The sequence below is a fragment of the Pholis gunnellus genome (genome assembly GCF_910591455.1).
Source record: "Pholis gunnellus genome assembly, chromosome: 7".
NCBI lineage: Eukaryota > Metazoa > Chordata > Actinopteri > Perciformes > Pholidae > Pholis > Pholis gunnellus.
In genome coordinates, this window is record NC_136533.1 from 9,534,248 (window position 1) to 9,548,048 (window position 13,801).

At 39.4% G+C, this 13,801-nt stretch overlaps 1 protein-coding gene across 2 annotated transcripts in view; it reads left to right on the forward strand.

The window, feature by feature from the left end:
- The first annotated feature begins 3,678 nt into the window (after positions 1-3,678).
- The window catches only part of tp53i11b (tumor protein p53 inducible protein 11b), a 28,603-nt gene continuing 18,480 nt past the window's right edge, over positions 3,679-13,801 (forward strand). For both annotated transcript variants that reach the window (XM_079163345.1, XM_079163346.1), the window contains exons 1-2: positions 3,679-3,767; positions 6,970-7,029. The gene's annotated coding sequence lies outside the window, so the exon portion shown is untranslated. The remainder of the gene's footprint in view (positions 3,768-6,969; positions 7,030-13,801) is intronic.

The following is a 13,801-nucleotide window of genomic DNA, read 5'->3' on the forward strand; positions in this document are numbered from 1 at the left end:
ATACTTTCTTGCTCATTGCTCAAATCTCATACAGCACATGTCAACGTCTCTGTGTCTGCAGGCTAAAAATGGTACAAATGGAAAAATGTCATAATAAACAAAATAAAAGTGAAAAAATAACCTCCTCAATCCCCCATGTCTTTCAACCCAATTCCATCTGCAATCTTGTCAGTATTGGATGTTGGCGATATGATTTGCATCCACACTCCACCACCTCTATGTTTTGCATCACAGCGCTCATCACTGTGACTTGTACAGGAATGTAGGTTGGCCCCTCTCTGTTAGTTAGAAGAGACCTGCACTCCTCAGAATACATTTATAAAGGGCTACCAGGAAAACAGGCAATTTACTTTCTACAGCACAGAGAGCGGCTTATTCTGGAGGTTCACACATGGACACCCATGCAAAACACAGTGGGCTTCTCTCACTTGACCACTCTGTATGAGTAAATGTTGAATGAATGAATGTCTTCTCCCTAATTATGTGCCCACACATCTCTTCTCACACCAGTTGACCAAACCTCCAACCCATGCCCATCTTACGAAATTGCCCCTTGCCTGGCAATCACCTGTAACATTCAACCACTGCGATCATGGCTCCCTCTCAAATGTCACTGTTTCTTTTGAATGTCCGACGACCTGATAAACCACCGACGAGTGGATGTCATAATCATGCAGGTGGGTGAAAATGTAACCAATACAAACGCAAACGGCCATGTGCACAAGGGCTAATCAACAGAAACATACCAGACAAACCAACAACATGCAGACAAAAGACAGGACTATAAATACACAAGAAACTAATCAGACAACAAGACACAGGTGGGCAGACAGGAGGGCAGACAGGAGGGCAGCCTGAAAGCTGATTGGTGGAAGAAACACAAGGGACCAGAGCAAGGCTGAGACTAATAATGCAGCGCAGGGATTACAGGAAAAAGGAGGGAAAAAAATCACAAGGACAGAAAGTCAAACTACCACAGGACACAGGAGGCAGGGAATTTCAAAATAAAACAGGAAATAAACTAAATCTGAAGTCTGAAGCCACTTTTTTTACAGACCTATATAAGAATAAGAATACTACCAAAGAAGTGATGCTCAAATGAAATAAAATGTTGAGCATGGATCATGTTGACATGTTCCTCAACAGGCTCGTAGCTGGATTTTGTGTACAAAATATTGTCTAAGTCAATATAAAATTCACATTTCATCTAGCCACTTTGTTTTTTCAAGTCTTAAGCTATTTTACTGATGCAGCAGCCACATTCACCAGCCATCTTGCTAGTTTTTCCTGCAATGAAGCAACTTTCCTAATAATAATAATACATCTCACTGTCCCTCCACTGAACACCTTCATCACAGTTCACCTCAGTCTGAGCAAAGAGTCATATCAAAATTCTGACATTCAAATTAGAAATGTGACACTGTTGCTGTCTGACTGTCTCAATATATAGGACTATATGAATGAAGCCTAAACCAGAACACAAAATTATGATTTAGTCATGGTGTCAAAATAGATCAGAGTCACATAGTATTTGGTTTGAACCTTCAGTTGGAGTATACAGTGCCGTATGATGTTTTTCAGAAAACTGTGTGTACAGTGAGTTATCGCCGTGTACCTTTACCCTCCCACATCTTCAATTTCGCTTCTGCTAGAAAACCCACAGAGTACCTTTTCTCCAACACCAACTCAGCACCTCTGTTCAAAGCTGGGGAGCTTGTTCTATTAGCACCTACATGAGCATCCTTGATGCTGTTACAAAAGCAATTAAAGACAAGTAACCCTGCCTTATCCACTCGCACTCTGAAGACAAAGTGTGGAAATGGAAGGCTGCAAATTATAACTGTGCAATATTAAGAAAGGCTTGATGTTGAAACACATAATAAGGAAGTAGGAGCCACTTATTCCACCAACTGTTCATTTGTTTTCTGAAAAGATAAACGGATGGAAAAAAATGAACTAGGACCATATTCTCTTACTCTATATACATACAACAAACGTACAGCAGCATGTATGCATTATTACCAGGGAAAGGTGCTTCATTTGAATAGCTTAACTGAGGAACATTATTAAGAATATATGCAATGAATCCAAATATGCACACATTTTTGCAAAGGCAAACACTGGTATGTACATGATGGTTTGCACCTCAGAGCTATTGTATGTTTGTGAAAGGGAGTGAGTAACACATTCAAGCCATTACCATAGAAGCAAATTGCTTAGTGATTGATGCCCGCAGTGAATACGACAGTTTTTCTCAGTTGCTTTGGCACAATTGAACAAAGATTATGATTCTCAAACTATTGTGTTGAATTCTTAAATACACAGCTCATTTTCTCACAAGAGTAATCTTTTTCATTATGTCTGCAATCTGGTGTCGGTTTTAGTTCAGGTGCCACTCATCAAGTGTGAGTTCTCTGCAGAAATGTGGACCCTTTGACTGAGATATTATTATATATTATGATAGTAGTTTGTTATTGCATCAGTGAGTGAGTATTTTTTTGCAGCCATGTTATTTAGTTTATTTCAGTGGTTCCCAACACAGGGAGGGGTCAAGTCCCTGCCACAGGGTCACAAGATAAATAGGGGATTTGTGCGATGATTATGGTACAAACAAAAAAAATAAATGATGTTACACACATTTACATTTGTTTTACAACTTTTCTATCGTCTTGGACTTATGTGAAATATTGTATTTTTTCCCACTTTTGTGAGCCTCCAACAGTTTTGTAAAATGGGACCATCTGGAAGGTTCAGAGGGGATATCACTCGTTAAACTTCCCAGAACTCATTCACCTGTTCACCTGTGCATCATGGGTGTGTTTGATTTAGGTCACTTAGCATGCTGGACAGGTCGTGCTTTCAAACAGGGATTAATTAAGGTAGATGTAGCCTTTTTTTTACCTTCACCATTACCCATAATGATCCTTAATTGTATTTCATTGGAGTGTATTTAGTTATTCCAGTATGTTACAGGGCTGATACAGCAAGGTTTTTTACTGTGAATACAGGGATACAACAGTGACAGTGAGAAACCTTGTCAGTGGCGGAATGTAGCAAAGTACATTTATTTACGTAGCTTACTGTACTTAAGTACAAAATTTGAGGTACCTGTGTTTCCATTTTATGCTACTTTATACATCTAGTATACTATCAGAACGTTTTGCTCTATTACATTTATTTGACATCATTAGTAGTAACTTTGCAGATTCAGATTATTAATATAACTAATAATATATGAATCCACTCATAATTTATGATGCATTATTATGGATTATTAAGATACCTGGCTGAATATAAAGCAGTAGAAATCAGCCCACCTTTAACAACATTAGAGTGATATAGCCTACATTAATGCATCAATAATCATACTCCAGTGCTTTTGTATACATTAATCTACAATTGGGCCGTCCTGCATAATGAGTAGGTTTACTTTTACTTTTGGTACTTTGAATATGTTGATGCTAATAACTATCATAGCTGCTTTTACTTAAGTAGGATTTCGAATGCAGGACTTTTACTTGTAACAGGGTATTTCTGCAGTGTGGAAAATAATGCCATGTATTACGGTATATATAATCCAATGTGCGCTTTTGTGAGAGCGCCGGTTATTACGGTAATGCCCAGCTCTTAAATTGTTTGCTGCTCCGGGGTTTGTGAAAAGCACGGAGCGCAGCGATGAGTCGCCACCCTATCCACGCTGCTCAACCACTGTAATATCGGCTAACGTTACTCTGAAGCAGACTCTGGAGACTGCTCCACGTCTATCTGTAAGTTACCCGCGCTTTGTGTGCTTTTAAAATATACCTACCGTTGTCTGTAACAACAATGTTACTTTAACACGCTTCAAGCAGTGTTTTGTATCTTGTCTTGGGAGGGAGCACATAAGTCATGTCAAAGCTGCGTTCTTAAAGATATATTGTTTTATTATCAAATCCGGCTGTTAAGTTTCTTTGTTCTCGTACTAGTTTATGTGAATTGTCGGTCACATATACAACAAACTGGAGAAGCGAAGTTGAGCGCGTGGTGGACAGCTCTGTCAAATTATGAAATTATTTCCCTTCTTGTCAACAGTATGTAGCGTTAAAAACGCGTGTTTTAAATAGAAGCCCCTTCATTTTTTAAGAAATGGTTTAGCTCTATAACCGTTTTAACGGCTGAGCTGCTCCACCCTGTAGCTGTGAAGTTATTTAATTGTGAAAGGTTAACATGAGTGATTACCATGCTTAAGTATCTAAATGACAGAGCTGAGCTAATGTGTCTTTATTTCATTAGTACATTTCTAGTTTCTATGTTTAAAAACAAATGGGTTAACACGTTGAATGAATGTTAGTTTTCAAAAGGGGGCGGCACAGTGGACTGGTTTATCGGTGAAAGTGGATTAACCAGTGTGGGAGCCAGACTGTCTGTGTATTTCAGTGATAGAATTTACCCAATTAGGGCAGCACCTGATGATGATGATGATGATGATGATGATGATGATTCCATTAAAAAAAAAAAATGACAAGAAATAGAGAACCTACACGGTAGTGTGCTGTAATATTTATGTAAATATGAAAGTAGGTTGTGTTATTGTACACTGTTTAATTTGTAATTGGGATTAAGTGATCAAATGCAGCGATCTGCTGGTCTTTCCTGGGAGAGATTGGTCTCAGGGTGTGAAAGTTGTCTTAACGCCTCACAGTTCAGGTGAGTGTTTGGTGTGTTAAGACTTGTCCCAAGTGGCGTTGAGCAATGCTGCAGCACTGCCATGTTGTCAGTGCTGTGAACGACCTACATCTCACTGTTGAGCAGTCTGCAGGGAAAGTCTCAATCCTATTTCCTATGATTCATCGGATTAGTGAAATGTCAGCTTAACTTCACTTTTTCACCTCCTATTTGTTGAGTGTTGTAGAAGGACAGACATGACGAGTTTTATTTTTCCTTTTTAAAATGACACCGCTGCATATCTCATGCTTGTGGCCCATGTTTTGTAAAGCTTAAAACCATTTCAACATAAAACAAAAGCCAATCCAAGATGCTGGCTTGGGGTCAGACCGAAGCCCACAACATGAGGGATGGGACACTGTGGCTCTTACATTCCTTCTATCTCTAAATGAAAGATAAAAACTGGAGTTGCAGGAGACGGATGAGAGCTATTATTGCCCCCCCAGCATGAAGCCTTTTAAATGGCTTATTTGTTCTTTTTCATGAATCGAGCCATATTCCCATGCCAGCAGTCGCACATTTTTCTTTTTCTTCTAATTGCCTTGCGAACAGGAATCAACATGTCATCCAGGCTCTCTGGGCGGGTGGGGGGGATTCTAACTGGCCGAGGAAACAGGACAGATGAAACAAGGCTTCCTTCTGTTTTTTTTTTGTGACTAGGTTTATTTTTTATTTTTTTAACCAAAGCAAGTAATTGAGATATTTTCGTTGTTAACATGGTTGAACTGTACTTTGTGAGTGCAGCGGTGTCTCTGGTAAATAGGTCAGATCTGGCCCGATGATGACCTTTTCAGACTGCTTGTGACTGCAGGATATCGTCACCTCAGCCGACTCTCAAGCTGCAGGTTTCTCTCGCTACGCAGAACAAAAGCACCAGTCTCGCTGTTGCCTAGAGGTGGTACGCATTGTCTTACGAGAATGGAAATATTACCCTCCTCCTCAAGGGCACAGATTCACTGTTGGCTGAAATAGTATACTGTACTATATTTACCAAAAAAAAAATGGTTGAAATGAACAATTGTTTCTCTTTGCGAGTTTAGAATGTGTCCCTGTGCACACCACCAGACTGCATAGAGAGCCTGGTCTCAATGGAGCTGAAATTATTCCCAGAGTCCAGCAGCAGCAGCAGCAGTAGCATATGTATATGCGTTTGTCTCAATGGAGTTTACATGAAGAGGCAGTGAGGCGGGCAGCAGCATCAGAGTACAGTCCCACAGGTCCCTCACACACTCTGGGCATGCTGTGTAGCCAAAGCAGATGGTGACCCCCTTTTTATTTTTTAACCCCTCAGTGATTTATTAATTCTTACATTCACATTACAGTCTACCAATTATACAACAAACTGTAAATATTGTAATTTGAATGGTTATTTTTAGCATGTGAAACTGTGCATTTGTAAGCCGCTGAAAGTGCGAGGGTGGAATGTCTACCGCCTGAGGCTCGGATGAGATACTGTAGCACAAAGTGATTTCTCTCTTAACAGTGGCTGTAAAGGCTATTTACCTCACGACTTAATCTTTATTATTTTTTTACAATCACAGCTCACAATGCGTATCTGTTCTTCTAGTGTTGTCTTGGTAGTTGTCGCTTAGATGTATTCTTAAAATAGCCATGAATATGATTTACCTCAGCAAAATGGTGGGAGCTATATTTAGTTTGGTATTTCTTCGCTGACTACTGATCCGTCTCCAGGGACTGCAGTGAACCAGCAATATTCCTCTGACAATGAGGATGGCTTTCTTTCCTGGCGTCATTGCTTTTAATTTCCCTCTACCTGGTGAGATGGTGGGGTTGCCAAATGCCTCATTAATGAGACCACAGCTGATGTGCCTCCTGTTGTTTCCAGTGGACGAGGTTAGAGAAGCTAAGAAGACCATATGTGGCTTTTCAGACTTTGATTGATAGGTTGCTGGAAGTCATTGATTACATCTGGGGAGACGGAAAAGCAATTCAGTTGTTGAGTGGTGTCAACACACTGTGGACTATTTCTGTGTATATTTGGCAAGTCATTTCCCTCAGGCGCTTCCAGCTGTCTGCATAAACTGAGCAGAATCTCATTTTGGATTCATTAGCTTTGGTAATCTCTTTACGTCATATTTGAATGTACAACGTGTGGCGCTATATTTTGTTTGACTTGCTTGCATCCTCTTTTGTTTCTGTGGCTTTTATGAGACTACTTTAGTCTTTGTAATTTGCTATCGTCCATTTTAAAGAATTCTCTTTTTGTTTCTTGTTTTTAAAACGTGTGCGCTTTTCAATCGACAGGTACGTTTGAGGGGACCCCACAGGACATTTGGAAAAGCCGGCAGCAGCATCATCATCCAGGTGTGAACTCCCCATCTAATAGTATCTGTTTGTAATCATTTTTGTTTCACTGGTTTTTGTATTGTTTAGCAGTTGGTCTGTGTGTGGTAAAAGCCCTGCAGTCACCCGAAATGAGGACTATGCCAGTGTGTGTGTGCTGGTCAGCTGTCCAGAGAGCGGTGTTGTTTTGGAGTCTGCATGTATTCACGCTCACAGTAGAGCACGAGCGCGCTTTGAGTTCTTTTGTTTTTCTAGTTTCACATTTCCCCGTTGACATTTGGACAAAGTCACCTTTCAGTTCTCGTCGGCAGCGCTCGTACATCACATCTAACGTTTCCTACCCTTGCATAGTATGTCTGCTTAGCTGACCTCCCTGCAACCTTCCACTATAAGGACTCGACTCTTGCAGTGTGATGGATGAAATGGAAATATTCCAGCTCCTAAATGTTACAGCGTACTCGTTCCTTAGGTTCACATAATCGCCTCAGAGCCCTATGCAGGTTGCTCTATCTAGTAGAAGAACAAAGCACAACCATATTTTCTCAGAGATGTCTAGATTGAAATGGATAGTTGTATAATAATCTTTACTTCCCAAAATACATGTGATAAGGCAGATACTGTTGCTTTTGGAGGAGCCTATATTTTGACTGTTTTGGTGAGGATCCAAATAAACTAATTTTGCAGTAAAATATTTTTATACAACCATGCATTTAACAAAACTAAAGATAATAAAGTTATGAATTGGGCTTATGTTCCTCTACTGATCCTACAGGTTGGTTTTTCTTTTTTTTTTCACTCACTGATTCCATTAAACAGTTAATCACTGATTATTTGAGTAATGTTGAGCTACATCTAATTTACAATTATGTTGATTATTTGCTTGATTAATCAGGTTTTTTTTTTTTTTTGCCTGACCAACAATGAAATATAATCAATTTGCTCTCATAGAAAACTAGCAGACAAGTTGAACCCAGAGCTGCTTTGTCAGCTGCTACTAGTCCAACTTAGTTTTGTTCAACATTCTGCAGCAATACTTCACAAAAACAATTTATAATGAAGGAGCCACACGTTTAATGAGTGAAACGGTTGTGTAAACCGTTATTTAGTAACAACATTGATAATCAGATAGTCTGTCTAATTCAGCTGATTCATCTCAGCATGTTATTGATCAATCGGATCGCATGAAAGCCCAATTGGTCACAATCGGGTGCATATGTGAGGAACACTCCTGCAGTGCAGATAAGACGCCGGGCTGAAGTTTGCTCACGTGTCCATCGCATAGTGTTATTTGTGTTAAAAATGTGTTATTGTTACCTGTAAAGGATGCTTGCTGCTCTGTTGATTGTTATTCTGCGTGACTACTTTTTTGGCAATTTAATGTTAGGCCAAGGCATACAGTTTGTATATTTCACTTCTTTAGGTTTACAATTTTACAAAATTGTATTTTCCAAATTACTTATTCTTAGCTAATTGCAATTAAAATCTTAGAAGCTGATTTAGGGCCCATCTATAGATTATTAAATTTTATATATATATATATATATATATATATTTTTTTTCTATATCATATTTTATTTTTGCTACAAAGTTTATTTATTTATTTATTTTTCTCTTTTTTTTTTTAAAAATTTCTATTGAAAATGTTTGCTTTATTTAATGCACTGGGGAGAATTAACATATATTTGTCATTTTGCTAACATTTGCCATAAATGAGTAAATATTGTATTAATACAATTATTTTCAGAACTATATTGCCAATCCTCAATAGTAGTTTGTATCTGGATGTTTTATTTGGATGCTTTGTTGTTGTTGTTGTTAAATTTTCTTTTAAATGTCTAAAAGATGAAGCGGTCACAACTAGGCTCTTGCTGAGGGAATAAACTGACGCTAATGGGGTCGTAGAGACGAATGCAATCGTTTGCCCCCGATTGGATATTTACCTCATCATGCTGGATCATCAGCCATCCTCTGCAGGCATTGATTTGCCGCTGGCTACGGGTGATTCCCTCATTTGTTTCTGTGTAAACTCAGCTGAGCCCTCATGGCATTTGTGGTGCTTGGGTTAAAAACCTGATTAGCAAGCTGCGTGGGTGTTTTCACATTTACCAAGAGGTGGCTTTGGCATATGTGGAGATAAGTAAACAATATTAAGGTTGACAGAAATGTGCAGTAATGGCCTTTTTCTGGACGTAAGTTTGAAATGTCAGGGTTTCGTCTGTGCAAACGTCAAGTGAATGACCACAAACGCATTCATGAGCAACTCTTTTGTTTACTTGCCATGGCCTTTCTTATCTTTTAATTTTTTTTAACCCACTGTGAAAATGAAATGCGATCCAATTAGCTTCAGGACTTGTCAGATTGCTGCTGCTGGGCTCATTTGGCCCACAACTTTAGTGATTCGCTGTCTGACCTTTTTTATTCTGGTTTTCTAATATGGCTCGAATGCTCTTGGGGCAAAAATGTGATCGCCCTACATAAAACCTGACAAACAAAGACTTTACTTGGGCCGGCCTGGCTACTTGATAAGTGGGCTGTGTTTACTGCTCCTGCTGCGCTGCGTGCCACATTCCACCTCCTGAACGAGGACATAACATTTCTAGAAAGATATGACTTCTACTGCACATTACGTTTCTGTCCAACAACAAACTATAGACTGCTTCTGCTGATGTTGAATGGCATGCTGTTTTAGATGGATTTTGCAATTTGAAAGTGACTGCCTTTTATTTTCTCCAGACGAGAAGGTTAAACTTTTAGTGGAACTCTACCATGCAATTTTCTGTCACAGGGAACCTTTTCATTATTTGTGCTCTGTCTGCGGTGTGGGAGACTCGTAGATAAACCAATCATAGTCTGAATAGTAACAAGAATGGTGCGTGTTGGTTTGGGTGCAGCTGTGTGTATTGCACTGTTTGAGGAAGATGCCCTGCTTACTGATGGGAGGAATTGATTAAAGTGTTTGTCATTGCGTCAGAGCTGAGCTAACACAGAAACTATGACAGTCTGAGGAAATGCTGGAATTAGATTCACTGTTTCAGACGGTGTGTTGGTTATAATCTTGAAAACGAGGGTCGTCTCTTATAGAAAAGGACTCGTGAGGGAAAGGGAGGGGAGAAATCGGCAAGAGACTGCTTGATTTTTAAAATGATCCAACCGAAAAGCCCGGCCCAGTGCTGCCAACTCTTTTCAAAGAAAGTAGCTAGCTAGCAGCACTGGCTCCAAAAACTCACTAAATCTAACGAATAAGTCCTCAAATCTGCAACACAGACATGTGTCCCTTCAGGTCTCCCTCCAATTTATCATTATGAACATAAACTTAATGACCGTAAACAACAAATGGCTGTTATTAGTACTCGCAGCTGGCAACCTGGCAGATTGTGTCTAAAGTACACAACCTACACTCTAATTTGATTATATTTTTGTACAATGTGAAAGTATTCAATCTAGCTAACTATTTAGCAATCGTGTCTGACTGTTTGAACAAGATCTAAGGCTGGTTTGTCAAATTTCTTTTTTTTTTTTTTTTTTTTTAAATCTAAAGACCATATCTTATTTAGGCAAGGTTCTATATTTAACAATGATGCATTGAGCAGTTTGGCATCTTTGGATAAACAAAGAAATAGGATGAATACATGTTTATATTTCCCAAACTAAAGCATGGAAAAGTATTTGTTCAGTGTCGGCACCGAAAGTCGGGTATAGTAATGGCGCTGATATCAGCACATTTCAACCGATGCCTAGCTACAGGTCATGAGGTCTCCGTGGAGTCTGTTAGTCTGGAGTCAGTAGAGGAGGAAAAGCAGATATGTCACAGAATGATGGCTAAAAAGCTCTCATTTGTATTTATCTTTCCTCCAGGCTATTGCTCTGTATTCTACACCCTTTTGTCTCTTAAGCCATTACAGTTTAGATTATAGTGTATAAGATCACAGATGATTCAGTTGCCACAGTCATTTCTGTCTCTTTGCTGCTTGAGAAGTCTTGACGGAGGTACCTTATCCATGATGATTATTGTTCCTTTGTTTGTTTATCTTTTCCTTGTTGCGCTTGTAGAACAAGGTGATTTGTCACACTGGCCAACCAGCAAATGAAATGTCAACATCATCAATCTGTTGTTCTTGGAACAAAACTTTAAATTAATTCAGTAAGCAGAAAGTTTAAATTGCTTAATCATTAAACACGGTGGAAAGCGGTGTTTGGATCAATAACACTAATCTAACCTGTGAAAGTCTGTCTGTCCAAGATTACAACATAAACTACAGGTTTGTTTCTTTTCTAAGTGAAGATCCCCTTCACTTATGTAGAGAGTGAGTCCATGTTGTTGCCCAATCTTAAAGTGTGTGTGACAACAAGATGGAAGTTGTTGTTCTTAATGTGGTGTGCCTCTGGCCTAATGCGTTAAACCTGACCAGCACTGACATACACACACGATGTTTCAGGCCGTTGCTGTAGAACCCTCTTGTTTGCTCATTTGCACTTTATAGCTAGTAGAAGTGTGCTCATTGCTGTGAACGTGTGTGACCATTACCGCTCTCGTGCCTGGAATAATGAGCACATGATTAGCGGTATACGATGAGCGCTCTTACATGTTAGAGGAGGACATGAGATAACGGATGATATTAACTACATCCTACTAGATGGCATTATTAATGACATCATGTAGGATTTTTAAGGCTCTCTTTTTCACCTTTTTATCTAGAAATTACTTCCAGCTGAAGAAATCCTGAAGTGACGCAGATTGAGTGCTCTTCGTCATCCAGCGGGGCTGCCTAGCAACCAGGTAGCGCTTCAACAAGGAAGACGAGCTGTGCCATCAGGGAACAAGTGGAAGGCTTGAAAGAGTCTTAATGAGACGCCTCTAGAATCAATAATCCGTGCAATTTAACATTGATTTGTTTACTGTGACAGACGGGGAAAACGCTTTTCCTTGGTAGCACATAATGAAGTATTTCGTTACTTTAACATTTTAATTAAGAGAAGGTATTTGTCCGCTGTTTCTGTTCAGTCGGGGGTCTCCAGGAGGTGGGCAGCCAGAAAGCCGTTTCGTTTGATTTAACACTCATTGACCGGGAGAGAAGGTAATTGTCTCCAGCCCTGTGGGTTTCCCCCTAAGAACACAAAAAACATGTCTGCTCCACTTTTACAAATTGCTGATTATCACATTTCCTTTTTAGTTCTTCAGCACAATGATCGACAAGATCAGAGAGGCAGAAGAATACAAACAGGAAGGTTAGAAAGATGGCGTACTGTTAAAAAAAGATAATGGGCTTTTATTGCGAACCAACATGGTTTTGCTTAAATTTACTGCTCTAAAAGAAATGTGTAGTGGTTTGAGTCGTATAGTACTGGAGGATCAGCATGCTTCAATCCCTGAGGCCCAGATTTAAACACCAGAAACCCGGACCAAGTGTGTACTACTGCACACAGCCGCAGCCCCAAGCTGTTGTGCAGTGCTTTTTTTAATATATTCTTTCAATCATTCCTGAAAATGTCCCTTTTTTATCTACAGGCCGCAGTGGCATGTAAGTCAAACTGGAATTGATACGATCTCCAAATGATTGTTAGTTTTAAAATGAACGTGCGGTTTCCCAGGGATCTACACAATAAGAATTTATTTTGTATGAAACTGAAAAGTGCCTATTTTTGATTCCACCATTTAGACTCACTCTACCACCTGCTTTACAGAGTTTCCCTGAGGATTTTTTTTTTTTTTTTCCAGCAGCTTTCCTTTCCTCACTAACCAGTTTACCAAACTCGTCTGAAAATTCCAAAATATATAATTTGACTCACAAGTATACAGAAATGTACATTGACTGCATTGTGGGAAAAAAAGTGTTATGTAGCTCTGGCAACATTGGTCAAAAATTACATTCAAATAAAGATTCTAAAATAAACAAACCAGTTGAAATATACTGGCATGTGGAGAAAACTATTAAACATTTATTTATTATAAGAAATTGAAGATTACTTTGATGTCCCTAATGTTAATTGTTGAACTAGCAATACATATTTTGAGATGCACCCACACGGGGTATCGGGTTATTAAACCATGAATTTGATCCGATCCGCCTGCTGCGATTTTGAACGACCAATAACTCTCTGCTAAAGGGTGTTCTCGCTATCCTGGCTCGTCCCCGACTCTGGCTGCTTAAAGTCGAGATAGCTAGCTCATGTTCGGGGATATTTTCATTTAGCAGCTGTGCTGTTTAATGCATGTAGGGGAAACACTGCGGGGATTTCAAAATGTCCACATTACTGATCATTACCCGTTGCAGTCTACTTATTAATCAGCTACTCGGCTTGTAGATCCAAAACAACCCCATAACAATAATACAAATGCTGTTCTCCAAAGCACTTTAAAAGACTCCACTGTGTCTTTTACGGTCTGCATTTTAAGCAAGTAATGATGCTCATTGTTCCCCACATGCGAAAAAGTACAGCATTCTTGCAGTATACGATGATTTTGTAGTGAAATATATTCTACAGAGTGCAGTTGAACAACCAGTTTTACTGTGATGGTGTTTTGTGTGGTGAAGGGTCCCTACTAATACTGAATGGTATTAAAAAATCTCCTCTAATATGCCAGCAGCCTTGATGGAAAAATATTTTTTTCACTAATAAGCATTAATTCTGCGTCATTAAAGCCTGCCTCAATGATCTTCATTAGTCTTGGCTCAGAATGACCTGGTACAGCAAGTGTTGGACATCTGGTATTTCCAGCTCTACGTCATTTAGGAGGCTGCAGTTTGTGATGCTGCTGGAATTGTAGTGAGTTCTACTGACGGGTGGATATCAT